This window comes from Oncorhynchus keta, chromosome 20 (assembly GCF_023373465.1).
Source record: "Oncorhynchus keta strain PuntledgeMale-10-30-2019 chromosome 20, Oket_V2, whole genome shotgun sequence".
NCBI lineage: Eukaryota > Metazoa > Chordata > Actinopteri > Salmoniformes > Salmonidae > Oncorhynchus > Oncorhynchus keta.
In genome coordinates, this window is record NC_068440.1 from 37153364 (window position 1) to 37167419 (window position 14056).

General features: G+C 47.6%; 1 protein-coding gene across 6 annotated transcripts in view; it reads right to left on the minus strand.

Moving 5' to 3' along the window:
• Positions 1-1462: 1462 nt before the first annotated feature.
• LOC118379570 (protein 4.1-like) overlaps positions 1463-14056 on the minus strand; it is a 129448-nt gene continuing 116854 nt past the window's right edge. For all 6 annotated transcript variants that reach the window (XM_052472789.1, XM_052472785.1, XM_052472787.1 and 3 more), the window contains one exon: positions 1463-3299. The gene's annotated coding sequence lies outside the window, so the exon portion shown is untranslated. The remainder of the gene's footprint in view (positions 3300-14056) is intronic.

Below are 14056 nucleotides of genomic sequence, written 5' to 3' on the forward strand. Positions count from 1 at the left end.
CATTATTTTAAATATCTCAATATCAAATCAATTCTGGGTAACAATTAAGTACCTTAGTGTGATGGTTTTTAATTAAAATTGTAAAAAAATATGTGCAAAAATAGCTTCTTAGCAAAGAGCCATTTCTCAAGCAATAATTTAGCTAGGACTGTCTGGGAGTAGTCTGAGTGGGGAGGGGGAAACTGAAAACTAGCTGTTATTGGCAGAGAGGTTTGGAACTCTCTTTCTTATTGGTCTATTAACTCATTTACTGACTGGTGATGCCAAAACTCCATCTCACACAAAACAGGCATACATTTCAGGGTGTCTTTTCAAAACAGCTTTTACACTAAAAGGGCATTAGCATCATTATCATCATTTCCACAGTATTATTCCAACCTCATACTGTAGAAACATAAAACACAGGAAATGTACTTTTTTGACTGCACTGGGCCTTTAACGCTGACTCTCTCATCAACTCTGTCTAATCAACTCTACTCTGTCTAATCAATCTAATCAACCCCAATTAATCCTAATCCTTTCTGTTACTGACTTCTTCTAGATAGAAGCATCATACACTACATGTCCAAAAGTATGTGGACACCTGCTCGTCAAACATCTTATTCCAAAATCATGGGCATTAATATGGAGTTGGTCCCCCCCTTTGCTGCTATAACAGCCTCCACTCTCCTGGGAAGGCTTTCCACTAGATGTAGGAACATTGCTGCTATAACAGCCTCCACTCTTCTGGGAAGGCTTTCCACTAGATGTTGGAACATTGCTGCTATAACAGCCTCCACTCTTCTGGGAAGGCTTTCCACTAGATGTTGGAACATTGCTGCCATAACAGCCCCCACTCTTCTGGGAAGGCTTTCCACTAGATGTTGGAACATTGCTGCTATAACAGCCTCCACTCTTCTGGGAAGGTTTTCCACTAGATGTTGGAACATTGCTGCTATAACAGCCTCCACTCCTCTGGGAAGGCTTTCCACTAGATGTAGGAACATTGCTGCTATAACAGCCTCCACTCTTCTGGGAAGGCTTTCCACTAGATGTTGGAACATTGCTGCCATAACAGCCTCCACTCTTCTGGGAAGGCTTTCCACTAGATGTTGGAACATTGCTGCCATAACAGCCTCCACTCTTCTGGGAAGGCTTTCCACTAGATGTTGGAACATTGCTGCCATAACAGCCTCCACTCTTCTGGGAAGGTTTTCCACTAGATGTTGGAACATTGCTGCTATAACAGCCTCCACTCCTCTGGGAAGGCTTTCCACTAGATGTTGGAACATTGCTGCTATAACAGCCTCCACTCCTCTGGGAAGGCTTTCCACTAGATGTTGGAACATTGCTGCTATAACAGCCTCCACTCTTCTGGGAAGGCTTTCCACTAGATGTTGGAACATTGCTGCCATAACAGCCTCCACTCTTCTGGGAAGGTTTTCCACTAGATGTTGGAACATTGCTGTTAGGACTTGCTTCCCTTCAGCCACAAGAGCATTAGTGAGGTCAGGCATGTTGAGCGTTTAGGCCTGGCTTGCAGTCGGCGTTCCAAGTCATCCCAAAAGTGTTCGATGGGGTTAAGGTCAGGGCTCTGTGGAGGCCAGTCAAGTTCTTCCACATCGATCTCAACAAAATCTCTTAGGCTTGTATACGGCTGCTCGGCCATAGTAACCCATTTTATGAATCTCCCGGTGCAACAGTTCTTGTGCTGACGTTAGTGAGTGTTGCATCTGAGGACAGCATTTTTTTTACGGTCCTGTTCTGTGAGCTTGTGTGGCCTACCACTTCGCGGCTGAGCCATTGTTGCTCCTAGACGTTTCCACTTTACAATAACAGCACTTACAGTTGACCGGGGCAGCTCTAGCAGGGAAGAAATTTGACGAACTGACTGGTTGGAAAGGTGGCATCCTATGATGGTGCAACATTGAAAGTCAATGACCTCTTAAGTACGAGCCATTCTACAGTCAATGTTTGTCTATGGAGATTGCATGGCTGTGTGCTCGATTTTATACACCTGTCACCATCGGTGTGGTTGAAAAAAACAAATCCACTCATTTGAAGCGGTATCCACATACTTTTAGCCATGTAGAGTACAGTATATTCTGTATAACGGTCCATCTCTATAGATGAGTAAACACTGCCCCCTTTGGTAGAAAAGTGTAAATACATGAAAATGAGGGACATTGTGAAGTTGCCTCTGCTGCTCTGCCATGCCAGGTACAAATGGATGACTGTTATGTAGCTGGTGGTTGGAACGCAGTGTGAGTAGCCTAATACGAAAACACATAACTACAAACCTGTAAAGTCAGGGTGATCTAAAATGAATGGATACATACGCAGAAATAAGATGTAAATAAAATAGTAAATATAAAGAGTCATTTCAATACGCTGCTTCCTTCACTTTCCCCCCCAGTGTGACTACAACAACGACGACTAAAAACAAACACAAACAGTCAAAAAGGTGTGAATATCATCCAGAAGAATAGATAATGAAGCAATATCTTCAAAGAGATATTACATTGGCCCTCAAAAATGTTTGGATGAAATTATATATTTGTTTTACACTTAAATTGAAAAAATACTTTTCACATTGAGAGGGAAAATAAATATTACAAACTTTTTGTACTGTACAAGAGATGAAACCAAAATTGGTTGTAAAGTTGTTTGATTTGAAGAGGGATCCTCGTATCATGATGGTTTAAGAGTTACAGAAAAAAATCACCCACAATCCCTTATTATCATCCCCCCTTCAGAATAAGAGTCCCTTCAACGTTGACCTTGAAGATACCGATTTTCCAATTACGACAAGAAGAAAAATCTTAGAAAAATATGAACAAAGTCCCTGCAATCTCTACACAATTAAAAGACCAAATGCCCTTTGAAAATTCTCGTTAAAATCTCCAGAAAAATGGGAGAAAGGGGGAAAAAATTCAAATACTTTAATTCAATATTTTTGTTGTTTGGAAGATCCAGTTCAGTTATTTGGGCAGTAGAGTGGAAGGGAGAGCGACCGAGAGGGTTCTGGGAGTTTTATGGAGAGTTATGTTTGTTCCCTTCTCCTTCAGTTAAACTCCATTGGCTGGGAGGATCAAAGTTCATAGTTCAAAAGTGAAGCTTGTTCACTCTGGTTGGTTGGACTGGTCCAGTCTGGTGTGGTGTGTGTGTCTGTCTGCAAGGCAGTGCAGTTGGGTGGTGTGAGGGAATGGGGCTCTGAGGTAAACATGTAGGAATGGTGGTGACACAAGCGGACAAGGGAGGGGTGGGGGGCTGAATGTGACTTGATCTTCCTCAGGCGCCGTGGTAGTTTTGGCCCCCAGCTTGACAGACAGTGGACAGAGAGAGACACAATGTCAGTAACATTACCTCAACATTCCCCTGATCCAACACTCAAGATAAAAAGCGTAAACAGAAAAGACTCCACAAAAGAGCTGTCGTCACAATGATGAAGGCATTTAAAAAAAAGAGCAGGATGCAGACAGGGAGGGTGGAGCATTGCAGGAGCCTGGTGGAGACAAGGAACGGGTGGGGTCGGAGGGCGAAGCGGAGAGGGAGGGAGGGAATAGAATTGTTAGGGGTGTTCTCTGGCTCCACTGATGTAAACACTGTTAGTTTGAAGGAATGTGTAAGTTAAACAAAGCAGGACTCCATGAACACAGAGCTCCATGAACACAGGGCTCCATGAACACAGGGCTCCATGAACACAGGGCTCCATGAACACAGGACTCCATGAACACAGAGCTCCATGAACACAGGGCTCCATGAACACAGGGCTCCATGAACACAGAGCTCCATGAACACAGAGCTCCATGAACACAGGGCTCCATGAACACAGGGCTCCATGAACACAGAGCTCCATGAACACAGAGCTCCATGAACACAGAGCTCCATGAACACAGGGCTCCATGAACACAGGGCTCCATGAACACAGAGCTCCATGAACACAGGGCTCCATGAACACAGGGCTCCATGAACACAGAGCTCCATGAACACAGGGCTCCATGAACACGGGGCTTGAACACAGGGCCTGAACACAGGGCTCCATGAACACAAGGCTTGAACACAGAGCCTGAACACAGAGCTCCATGAAAACAGGGCTCCATGAACACAGGGCCTGAACACAGGGCTCCATGAACACAGGGCTCCATGAACACAGGGCCTGAACACAGGGCTCCATGAACACAGGGCTCCATGAACACCGGGCTCCATGAACACAGGGCCTGAACACAGGGCTCCATGAACACTGGGCCTGAATACAAGGCTCCATGAACACAGGGCCTGAACACAGAGCTCCATGAAAACAGGGCTCCATGAACACAGGGCCTGAACACAGGGCCTGAACACAGAGCTCCATGAAAACAGGGCTCCATGAACACAGGGCCTGAACACAGGGCCTGAACACAGAGCTCCATGAAAACAGGGCTCCATGAACACAGGGCCTGAACACAGGGCCTGAACACAGAGCTCCATGAACACAGGGCTCCATGAACACAGAGCTCCATGAACACAGGGCCTGAACACAGGGCTTGAAAAACAGGGCTCCATGAACACAGAGCTCCATGAACACAGGGCTCCATGAACACAGGGCTTGAACACAAAGCTCCATGAACACAGGGCTCCATGAACACAGAGCTCCATGAACACAGGGCTGCATGAACACAGGGCTCCATGAACACAGGGCTCCATGAACACAGGGCTCCATGAACACAGAGCTCCATGAACACAGGGCCTGAACACAGAGCTCCATGAACACAGGGCTCCCTGAACACAGGGCTCCATGAACACAGGGCCTGAACACAGAGCTCCATGAACACAGGGCTCCCTGAACACAGGGCTCCATGAACACAGGGCTCCATGAACACAGGGCTCCATGAACACAGGGCTTGAACACAAAGATCCATGAACACAGAGCTCCATGAACACAGGGCCTGAACACAGAGCTCCATGAACACAGAGCTCCATGAACACAGGGCTCCATGAACACAGGGCTCCCTGAACACAGGGCTCCATGAACACAGGGCTCCCTGAACACAGAGCTCCATGAACACAGGGCCTGAACACAGAGCTCCATGAACACAGAGCCTGAACACAGGGCTCCCTGAACACAGGGCTCCATGGACACAGGACTCCATGAACACAGGGCTCCATGAACACAGGGCTCCATGAACACAGGGCTCCATGAACACAGGGCTCCATGAACACGGGGCCTGAACATGGTGGGACCGGGAGGGCTCTCTCTCTCCCTGTCTCTCCTGGCTGTCTCAGGAGGGGAGGGGGTAGGAGGCACCGTGTGTGTACATACCACACTGGCAGCTGGCTAAACAGCACCAGACTCCGAGGCTACATCCCAAATGGCACCCTATTGAACTACGTTTGACAAGAAACCTAGTCAAAATTAGTGCACTATATAGAACCTGGTCACTTTGTAGGGGAATAGGGTGCCATTTGGGATGTAGATTGAGCCTGGGTGCTTTAACTGGACACAAACATGCAGGGCTACAATTAAAACCACATGGGCACCAGTGTTTACAGACCGCGTGCAGAGATGAACAGATTAATGTAGGAATAGGCCTGAGTGAACTGTTATCACTAAATCCACGCACTTTTAACAGCCGCTGCTAAAATTGCAAGGACATGTAGTTATGAGTTGAAATATACATATGCATTGTCCAGTGTCAGTAGCATGTAGTTATGAGTTGAAACATAAATGTAAATATGCATTGTCCAGTGTCAGTAGCATGTAGTTATGAGTTGAAACATACATATGCATTGTCCAGTGTCAGTAGCATGCAGTGCTTTGAACTTATGTTACAGCCTTATTCTAAAATTGATTATATATATATATTTTTAAAATCCTCATCAATCTACACACACAATACCCTATAATGACAAAGTGAATACAGTTTTTTTTAATGTTTGCAAATGTATAAAAAATACCTTATTTTACAAAAGTATTTGCTATGAGACTCAAAATTGAGCTCAGGTGCTTTTTTCCATTGATCATCCTTGAGATGTTTCTACAACTTGATTGGAGTCCATCTGTGGTAAATTCAACTGATTGGACATGATTTGGAAAGGCAGACACCTGTCTATATAAGGTCCCACAGTTTTTATTTTATTTAACTAGGCAAGTCAGTTAAGAACAAAATCTTATTTATAAAGACGGCCTAAGAACAGTGGGTTAACTGGTCTAGGAACAGTGAGTTAACTGCCTTGTTCAGGGGCAGAACAACATATGTTTACCTTGTCAGCTCGGGGATCCAATCCAGCAACCTTTGGGTTACTGGCCCAACGCTCTAACCACTAGGTAACCTGCCGCCAGTTGACAGTGCATGTCAGAGCAAAAACCAAGCCATGAGGTCAAAGGAATTGTCCATAGAGCTCCGAGACAGGATTGTGTCGAGGCACAGATCTGGGGAAGGGTACCAAAACATTTCTGTAGCATTGAAGGTCCCCAAGAACACAGTGGCCTCCATTATTCCTAAATGGAAGAAGTTTGGAACCACCAGGACTCTTCCTAGAGCTGGCCGTCCGGCCAAACTGAGCAATCGGGGGAGAAGGGTATTGGCATTGCTCTGACAGAGCTCCAGAGTTTCCAGAAGGACAACCATCTCTGCAGAAATCCACCAATCAGGCCTTTATGGTAAAGTGGCCAGACGGAAGCCCCTCCTCAGTAAAAGGCACATGACAGCCTACTGGGAGTTTGCCAAAAGGCACCTAAAGGACTTTCAGAACATGACAAACTAGATTCCCTGGTCTGATGAAACCAAGATTGAACTCTTTGGCCTGAATGCCAAGTGTCACGTCTGAAGAAAACCTGGCACCATCCATACAGTGAAATATGGTGGTGTCAGTATCATGCTGTGGGGATGTTTTTCAGAGGCTGGGACTGGGAGACTAGTCGAGGGAAAGATGAACGGAGCAAAGTACAGAGAGATCCTTGATGAAAACCTGCTCCAGAACACTCAGGACCTCAGACTGGAGTGAAGGTTCACTTTCCAACAGGACACGACCCTAAGCACACAGCCAATTAATGCAGGAGGCTTTGGTACACCCCAAATACAGGTGTGCCAAGTTTGTAGTGTCATACCCAAAGACGACTCGAGGCAGTAATCGCTGCCAAAGGTGATTCCACAAAGTAAAGGGTCGGAACTTTTATGTAAATGTGATATTTCAGCTTTTTATTTTTAATACATTTGTAGAAATGTCTAAAAACCTGTTTTTACTTTGTCATTATGGGGTATTGTGCATAGATTGATGAGGGTGGGAAAAAAACTATTTAATCAATTTTAGAACAAGCTTTTGAAAAAGTCAAGGGTTCTGAATACTTTTCGAATGACGAGAGCCCTGCGGGGAATAGGGTGCCCTTTGGGACTCCCTTGACCATAGATCCCTTGATCATAATCTTTTTGCAGGACCACTTAGCATATCGTTTTAGGGTCCTGATTGCTTTAGTGTGGTGATTAGGGTGGCGACTATAACCATTACACCTAGGACTGGGCGGTATAACATATTTTACTATACACCGGTATTGATGCACGGACTGGTTTGGGCTTTTACTTTATCTTCTATAGCGGTATTTGAATGTTTGGTTTGTTTAACGTGATGCGCCGTGTGTAGCGTAATTTTTTTAATAGTTTACTTCACTACTTGAGTCATCTCTCTCTGCTCTCTCTTTCCACATAGACCTAGACACCCCTGTCACTCAGGGAGCGCATTTGAAGATTCTCAACCACAAGACACTTGCCTTTAGTCCGCATGGTCAATGAAGCACATGCAACAGTGTTGATGAGTACGATGTTGTTTCCACTTTGCTTCTTAATATAAGTCCACTAGCGTTCTATAACACCTTCTATTACATCTGCAAACAGCTAGTCTGTCTTTTCTTAGCAAGTTGTGGCTAAATCGTGTTTGTGAAAATGCTAATCGCTGGTTAGCTAAACATAGCTAGCTATACAGCCTAAAAATACCAGTGATGGTGTAGACCTAAATCAGCATGTTTCCAAATCAAAGAGGAATAGGTGAAGCATGAATATGTTGGCTACATGAAGTAGCTAAGAGAAAACATTTAATGTCGCCAAAGATTATAGGGTCCCTTAGGAAACACTGACCAACACTTTGGTTCCTACCCTGTCACAATAACTCCTCCCTGGCATTTTCATTCACTGTCATGTTAAACAACACTGTAATCAAAGTGGCCACTATTATCTTCTAACTATAGAATTAGAATAATCATTCTATTTTCATGATTCCAACAGTTCGCTTAAGTATTTTGATCTAAATCGCAAGTCAAATCACAATTGCAACATTTGGTTAAAAATAAGGCCTCGACTTTATTTCGCCTAAATCGTGCTGCCCTAGGGTGGAAATCATCTCAAACGAGTGCAGGAAATGCTGAAATAGATGAAAATGCCGAAAAAAATATTTGGTTGAAGTTTAATTGAACAGTATACAACAATCAATCAAAATCACTTACAATGTATGCGTTGCCACTCAAGGGTCACGCACAAAGCAAACTTTCATTATTCAAAAACTTTAAATACCGCCAAATACCGTTGAACTGTCAACAATGTAGGGTTAGGGGTACTACTGGCCTGATTTTAGGAGAGGTAAATTGAGCCTGGGGTTAATCTGGGGTTAGGGGTACTACTGACCTGGCTATAGGAGAGGTGAGCCTGGGGTTAGGGTTACTACTGACCTGGTTATAGGAGAGGTGAGCCTGGGGTTAATCTGGGGTTAGGGGTACTACTGACCCGGCTATAGGAGAGGTGAGCCTGGGGTTAATCTGGGGTTAGGAGTACTACTGACCTGGTTATAGGAGAGGTGAGCCTGGGGTTAATCTGGGGTTAGGGTTACTACTGACCTGGTTATAGGAGAGGTGAGCCTGGGGTTAATCTGGGGTTAGGGGTACTACTGACCTGGTTATAGGAGAGGTGAGCCTGGGGTTAATCTGGGGTTAGGGGTACTACTGACCTGGTTATAGGAGAGGTGAGCCTGAGGTTAATCTGGGGTTAGGGGTACTACTTACCTGGTTATAGGAGAGGTGAGCCTGGGGTTAATCTGGGGTTAGGGGTACTACTGACCTGGCTATAGGAGCGGTGAGCCTGGGGTTAATCTGGGGTTAGGGGTACTACTGACCTGGCTATAGGAGAGGTGAGCCTGGGGTTAGGGTTACTACTGACCTGGCTATAGGAGAGGTGAGCCTGGGGTTCATCTGGGGTTAGGGTTACTACTGACCTGGTTATAGGAGAGGTGAGCCTGGGGTTAATCTGGGGTTAGGGGTACTACTGACCTGGTTATAGGAGAGGTGAGCCTGGGGTTAATCTGGGGTTAGGGGTACTACTGACCTGGTTATAGGAGAGGTGAGCCTGGGGTTAATCTGGGGTTAGAGGTACTACTGACCTGGTTATAGGAGAGGTGAGCCTGGGGTTAATCTGGGGTTAGGGGTACTACTGACCTGGTTAAAGGAGAGGTGAGCCTGGGGTTAATCTGGGGTTAGGGGTACTACTGACCTGTTTATAGGAGAGGTGAGCCTGTGGTTAATCTGGGGTTAGGGGTACTACTGACCTGGCTATAGGAGAGGTGAGCCTGGGGTTAATCTGGGGTTAGGGTTACTACTGACCTGGCTATAGGAGAGGTGAGCCTGGGGTTAATCTGGGGTTAGGGGTACTACTGACCTGGCTATAGGAGAGGTGAGCCTGGGGTTAATCTGGGGTTAGGGGTACTACTGACCTGGTTATAGGAGAGGTGAGCCTGGGGTTAATCTGGGGTTAGGGGTATTACTGACCTGGCTATAGGAGAGGTGAGCCTGGGGTTAGGTTTACTACTGACCTGGTTATAGGAGAGGTGAACCTGGGGTTAATCTGGGGTTAGGGGTACTACTGACCCGGCTATAGGAGAGGTGAGCCTGGGGTTAATCTGGGGTTAGGGGTACTACTGACCTGGTTATAGGAGAGGTGAGCCTGGGGTTAATCTGGGGTTAGGGTTACTACTGACCTGGTTATAGGAGAGGTGAGCCTGGGGTTAATCTGGGGTTAGGGGTACTACTGACCTGGTTATAGGAGAGGTGAGCCTGGGGTTAATCTGGGGTTAGGCGTAATACTGACCTGGTTATAGGAGAGGTGAGCCTGGGGTTAATCTGGGGTTAGGGGTAATACTGACCTGGTTATAGGAGAGGTGAGCCTGGGGTTAATCTGGGGTTAGGGGTACTACTGACCTGGCTATAGGAGAGGTGAGCCTGGGGTTAATCTGGGGTTAGGGGTAATACTGACCTGGTTATAGGAGAGGTGAGCCTGGGGTTAATCTGGGGTTAGGGGTAATACTGACCTGGTTATAGGAGAGGTGAGCCTGGGGTTAATCTGGGGTTACGGGTACTACTTACCTGGTTATAGGAGAGGTAAGCCTGGGGTTAATCTGGGGTTAGGGTTACTACTGACCTGGTTATAGGAGAGTTGAGCCTGGGGTTAATCTGGGGTTAGGGGTACTACTGACCTGGTTATAGGAGAGGTGAGCCTGGGGTTAATCTGGGGTTAGGGTTACTACTGACCTGGTTATAGGAGAGGTGAGCCTGGGGTTAATCTGGGGTTAGGGGTACTACTGACCTGGTTATAGGAGAGGTGAGCCTGGGGTTAATCTGGGGTTAGGGGTACTACTGACCTGGTTATAGGAGAGGTGAGCCTGAGGTTAATCTGGGGTTAGGGGTACTACTTACCTGGTTATAGGAGAGGTGAGCCTGGGGTTAATCTGGGGTTAGGGGTACTACTGACCTGGCTATAGGAGCGGTGAGCCTGGGGTTAATCTGGGGTTAGGGGTACTACTGACCTGGCTATAGGAGAGGTGAGCCTGGGGTTAGGGTTACTACTGACCTGGCTATAGGAGAGGTGAGCCTGGGGTTAATCTGGGGTTAGGGGTACTACTGACCTGGTTATAGGAGAGGTGAGCCTGGGGTTCATCTGGGGTTAGGGTTACTACTGACCTGGTTATAGGAGAGGTGAGCCTGGGGTTAATCTGGGGTTAGGGGTACTACTGACCTGGTTATAGGAGAGGTGAGCCTGGGGTTAATCTGGGGTTAGGGGTACTACTGACCTGGTTATAGGAGAGGTGAGCCTGGGGTTAATCTGGGGTTAGGGTTACTACTGACCTGGTTATAGGAGAGGTGAGCCTGGGGTTAATCTGGGGTTAGAGGTACTACTGACCTGGTTATAGGAGAGGTGAGCCTGGGGTTAATCTGGGGTTAGGGGTACTACTGACCTGGTTATAGGAGAGGTGAGCCTGGGGTTAATCTGGGGTTAGGGGTACTACTGACCTGGTTATAGGAGAGGTGAGCCTGGGGTTAATCTGGGGTTAGGGTTACTACTGACCTGGTTATAGGAGAGGTGAGCCTGGGGTTAATCTGGGGTTAGAGGTACTACTGACCTGGTTATAGGAGAGGTGAGCCTGGGGTTAATCTGGGGTTAGGGGTACTACTGACCTGGTTATAGGAGAGGTGAGCCTGGGGTTAATCTGGGGTTAGGGGTACTACTGACCTGGTTATAGGAGAGGTGAGCCTGGGGTTAATCTGGGGTTAGGCGTAATACTGACCTGGTTATAGGAGAGGTGAGCCTGGGGTTAATCTGGGGTTAGGGGTAATACTGACCTGGTTATAGGAGAGGTGAGCCTGGGGTTAATCTGGGGTTAGGGGTACTACTGACCTGGCTATAGGAGAGGTGAGCCTGGGGTTAATCTGGGGTTAGGGGTAATACTGACCTGGTTATAGGAGAGGTGAGCCTGGGGTTAATCTGGGGTTAGGGGTAATACTGACCTGGTTATAGGAGAGGTGAGCCTGGGGTTAATCTGGGGTTACGGGTACTACTTACCTGGTTATAGGAGAGGTAAGCCTGGGGTTAATCTGGGGTTAGGGTTACTACTGACCTGGTTATAGGAGAGTTGAGCCTGGGGTTAATCTGGGGTTAGGGGTACTACTGACCTGGTTATAGGAGAGGTGAGCCTGGGGTTAATCTGGGGTTAGGGTTACTACTGACCTGGTTATAGGAGAGGTGAGCCTGGGGTTAATCTGGGGTTAGGGGTACTACTGACCTGGTTATAGGAGAGGTGAGCCTGGGGTTAATCTGGGGTTAGGGGTACTACTGACCTGGTTATAGGAGAGGTGAGCCTGAGGTTAATCTGGGGTTAGGGGTACTACTTACCTGGTTATAGGAGAGGTGAGCCTGGGGTTAATCTGGGGTTAGGGGTACTACTGACCTGGCTATAGGAGCGGTGAGCCTGGGGTTAATCTGGGGTTAGGGGTACTACTGACCTGGCTATAGGAGAGGTGAGCCTGGGGTTAGGGTTACTACTGACCTGGCTATAGGAGAGGTGAGCCTGGGGTTAATCTGGGGTTAGGGGTACTACTGACCTGGTTATAGGAGAGGTGAGCCTGGGGTTCATCTGGGGTTAGGGTTACTACTGACCTGGTTATAGGAGAGGTGAGCCTGGGGTTAATCTGGGGTTAGGGGTACTACTGACCTGGTTATAGGAGAGGTGAGCCTGGGGTTAATCTGGGGTTAGGGGTACTACTGACCTGGTTATAGGAGAGGTGAGCCTGGGGTTAATCTGGGGTTAGGGTTACTACTGACCTGGTTATAGGAGAGGTGAGCCTGGGGTTAATCTGGGGTTAGAGGTACTACTGACCTGGTTATAGGAGAGGTGAGCCTGGGGTTAATCTGGGGTTAGGGGTACTACTGACCTGGTTATAGGAGAGGTGAGCCTGGGGTTAATCTGGGGTTAGGGGTACTACTGACCTGGTTATAGGAGAGGTGAGCCTGGGGTTAATCTGGGGTTAGGGGTACTACTGACCTGGCTATAGGAGAGGTGAGCCTGGGGTTAATCTGGGGTTAGGGTTACTACTGACCTGGCTATAGGAGAGGTGAGCCTGGGGTTAATCTGGGGTTAGGGGTACTACTGACCTGGCTATAGGAGAGGTGAGCCTGGGGTTAATCTGGGGTTAGGGGTACTACTGACCTGGTTATAGGAGAGGTGAGCCTGGGGTTAATCTGGGGTTAGGGGTACTACTGACCTGGCTATAGGAGCGGTGAGCCTGGGGTTAATCTGGGGTTAGGGGTACTACTGACTTGGCTATAGGAGAGGTGAGCCTGGGGTTAGGGTTACTACTGACCTGGCTATAGGAGAGGTGAGCCTGGGGTTAATCTGGGGTTAGGGGTACTACTGACCTGGTTATAGGAGAGGTGAGCCTGGGGTTCATCTGGGGTTAGGGATACTACTGACCTGGTTATAGGAGAGGTGAGCCTGGGGTTAATCTGGGGTTAGGGGTACTACTGACCTTGTTATAGGAGAGGTGAGCCTGGGGTTAATCTGGGGTTAGGGGTACTACTGACCTGGTTATAGGAGAGGTGAGCCTGGGGTTAATCTGGGGTTAGGGGTACTACTGACCTGGTTATAGGAGAGGTGAGCCTGTGGTTAATCTGGGGTTAGGGGTACTACTGACCTGGCTATAGGAGAGGTGAGCCTGGGGTTAATCTGGGGTTAGGGTTACTACTGACCTGGCTATAGGAGAGGTGAGCCTGGGGTTAATCTGGGGTTAGGGGTACTACTGACCTGGCTATAGGAGAGGTGAGCCTGGGGTTAATCTGGGGTTAGGGGTACTACTGACCTGGTTATAGGAGAGGTGAGCCTGGGGTTAATCTGGGGTTAGGGGTATTACTGACCTGGCTATAGGAGAGGTGAGCCTGGGGTTAGGTTTACTACTGACCTGGTTATAGGAGAGGTGAGCCTGGGGTTAATCTGGGGTTAGGGGTACTACTGACCTGGTTATAGGAGAGGTGAGCCTGGGGTTAATCTGGGGTTAGGGTTACTACTGACCTGGTTATAGGAGAGGTGAGCCTGGGGTTAATCTGGGGTTAGGGGTACTACTGACCTGGTTATAGGAGAGGTGAGCCTGGGGTTAATCTGGGGTTAGGGGTACTACTGACCTGGTTATAGGAGAGGTGAGCCTGGGGTTAATCTGGGGTTAGGGGTAATACTGACCTGGTTATAGGAGAGGTGAGCCTGGGGTTAATCTGGGGTTAGGGGTAATACTGAC